A 3,770-nucleotide genomic window follows, 5' to 3' on the forward strand; every position below is an offset into this window, starting at 1 on the left:
TACGAGGCTGATACGGAGAAATGTCAAAGTAAAATATCGAGACACTACGGTGAGATCGTAGTAGCAAATACCTCTTGGGAGAATTTAGGAGTCACTTATCAGAAGTAGGGATTCAATCTCAACTAACTGCACTTGGTACATCCCAACAGAATGGTGTAGTAGAAAGAAGGTATAAGGCTCTTATGGAATAATTAGATCGATGATGTGTTATTTAGAAAATTACCAAATTCATTTTAAGGATATACACTGAAAACGGAAGTGAACATAGTACCTTCTAAGTCAGAACTCTCTACTCCCACAGAATTACAGAATGGGCGTAAGCCTAGTCTGAAGCATATTCGGATTTGGGTGGTCTAGCATGTGAGAGACACTGAAAAATTGGACATGAGTTCACTTGTTTGTGAGTTATCCTAGAAAAATGAAAAGAGGTTTGTAGTCCTTAAAATCGGAAGGTCATTGTTGGCACCAATGCTCAATTTTAGAAAAGGACTATACTATAAACGACAAGCCCCATGAGTAAAAATTGTTCTTAAGGAAATTAAAGGACACATCTAACCTAGTACCAACTGTACAAGATGAAATATCACAAGAAACTGCAACACGTATCACAAATGATACACAATTACAGAAAGTACCTCGTCGTAGTGGGAGGGTTGTTAGGCAACCTAAAAAGATTCATGTTTTGGGAGAGTCTTTGGACTCGATCCCTGGAGGACATGAACCTGATCTTCGAACATATGACGAAGCACTCCAAGATAAAGATGCAGCATCTTTGCAAAGAATACAGAATTAGAATATATGTATTCTAATAGAGTCTGGAAGCTTATAAAATCACCAAATGCTGTAAAAGCCATTGGGTAAAAATAAGTCTACAATAGGAAAAGAGGGATAGACAAGAAGGTAGAAACTTTCAAAGCAAGGCTTGTTTAAAAAGAAAAACTTTTTTTACTGGTAGTCATGCTTAAGTCTACCCGGATTCTTTTATCTATAACATTTAGCAAGTGGATGTCAAGACAACTTTCCTTAATGGAAGTCTTGAAGAAAACATTCATATAAAGCAACCAGAAGAGTTCATTACAAAGAGCAAAGAGCATCTTGTGTGAATCTTCAAGGTCTTGGTACATTCGGTTTAATAAAGTAATCCAGACTTATGGATTTATAACCGAATGAGTCTTGTGTATACAAAGAGTGTGATGAAAACGTGGTGGTATTTCTTGTATTATACATAGATAATATTTTTGTAGTTGGAAACAATACCAAAGTGTTGTCAGAAGTAAGGGTATGGTTGTCCAAACAATTTGATATGAAGGACTTGGGAGAATGCATATATTCTTGGGATCAAAGGGATCGCAAGAAAAAAATATATTTTACTTATCCCAAGCTTCATATATCGAAACAATCTTAGCTCATTTTAGCATGCAGAACTCCAAGAAAGGTTTCTTAGCTTTTAGGCATGGAGTAGCTTTATCAAAAGAGATGTCTCAGAAGACATCAAAGGAAATAAAGGACATGAAGACAATTCCTTATGCTTCGGCTGTAGGAAGTCTAATGTATGCAATGTTGTGTATGAGACTGGATATCTGTTTTGCCGTGGGCATGGTTAGTAGATATCAAAGTAACTCTGGACAAGGACATTTGTCTGCGGTAAAGCATATATTGAAGTACCTTAGAGGTACTAGAGATTATATGCTAGCTTACAAGGTAGATAATTTGGTCCCTGTGGATTACATGGATTTTAACATTCAATCAGAAAGGGACAATAGTTAGTCAACCTTGGGGTTTTGTGTTTACTTTAGGAGGTAAAGTCATAACTATGGAAGAGCGATAAGCATAAGGTGCTTTGTCGGACTCCATCATAGAAGCTGAGTATATGGCAGCCTCTGAGGTAGCTATAGAAGTTGTATGGCTCAGATACTTCAAGATAGACTTAGATATGATTTCTGGTTTGCCCGAAATAATTTGGTGCAGTAGCAAACTAGAAGAAACCATAAGTCCATAAGACAAGTAAACACAATAGAGCGCAAGTACCACCCAATACGAGAAATCATATAAACGAGGAGAAGTTGTTGCCGCCTAGATTGCATCAGATGATGACCTATAGATCTTTTCACTAAGGCCCTTAAGGCAAGAGCTTTTGATGGACATGTTGAAGGGTTGGGAATCAGATGTATGGCAGCAGATATGGCAGCTTAGTCTTTTAGTATAAGTGGGAGATTGTTAGAGTATATACTAAAAGCCTAGCTTTTGGTATAAATACTTATCTAGAAATAAGAATCACATTAGTCAAATATCTACATTTATGATAAATGTAGTTGTTCAATTAATTTATATTATAGATAACATGGTGTGTGGTGTCACACATAGAAGATCATGTTATCAGCTCTTTATAAATTATAAACAGTTGCTCACGACTAAGATGGAAAGGAACAAACCATTGGAATATTCATAATGTAATTAGGTATTAGTTTATCTTGACTAATAAATTACAATAGTACACTCTAAGTATATTGAGTAGGACCATTTTAGGTAAGTTCTTTTTATACTGACTTGATAAAAGAACTAGACCTTAGTTATTATGGAAGTGTGTGCTCTTAATCCTAATATAATAACAAGCACATATATTTGATATTTATTTCTTTAATTTATCAATGGGTGAGATTTAGTTCGATAAATCAATAAACCCGATAAGTTGGGAAATGATATCACTTATAGTGTGTGTTGTTGATTATAGAAGGAATCTGTTCCTAATAATCTAGGTTGAGAATGACCCCAAGAGGAGCTCATAAGGATTGTCATGTTAAACCTTGCAGATGGACTTAGTCCAACATGACAATAAGGTTGAGTGGTACTACTCTTGGACTAAGATATTAATTAAATGAGTTGTCAGTAACTCACTTAATTAGTGGATATTCGCCATCTTAAATACAGGGAGACTAACACACTCATAATAAGAAGGAGCCCAAAAATGTAATTGTTAGCTAGAGCCCTAGAGCCAATCATTTGATGATTGTATTTTGGACTTGTTGTATCATATTATATATAAATAAAGGCATTTGGTTTTTGGTTATTATACTTACTTGTATTGGTGCCAAATAAACTAAGTATAATAACGTCCTTGAGTAGAAGGTTCTTACCTATATCAATCGATTGGTTGAATCGATAGTGAGATGATATAGGGAACACTACTCTTAATCATTCCTAGTCGAGTATTAACATTCAGGGACAATGTTAATGCAATAAGACTAGCATGTAGGTCAACTCGATGACTTGATCTCACAAGTCATGGATATGGAGATATCAAGTTGACACATGGGTATGCATTGGAGAATGTATACTGAATGACCCGCCATGAGAAAGTATCATGGATCGTTATATGAGTGTCATATACTTTCTTATGTGACTATTAGTATGACTACTAGTCCTTGGACCTGAAGTCACCATGGATCCCTACATAAGGAGTTATGTACTTTGGTTTCGTCAAACGTCACCTGTAACTGGGTGGACTATAAAGGCGATTACTGGATATGTAATGAATTATGCAGAGGGATGTGAGTGATGTAGATGAGATCTATCCCTCCCATATGATGGGAGCGACATCGGTATTCTTGATAGAGTTAGACCATGAAGTGCATGGCCATGCCCAAATGAGTCAACATGTGATGTTGAGCTCATTTGATCGAGTGAGTCTACTTGGAGTTCAAGATTTTGATTGATTAGAGGATGACACGGTCTATGCCTCACATTGATCAATCTAGATGTCTAGGATAGAA

Source organism: Zingiber officinale, chromosome 9B, assembly GCF_018446385.1.
Source record: "Zingiber officinale cultivar Zhangliang chromosome 9B, Zo_v1.1, whole genome shotgun sequence".
Lineage (NCBI taxonomy): Eukaryota > Viridiplantae > Streptophyta > Magnoliopsida > Zingiberales > Zingiberaceae > Zingiber > Zingiber officinale.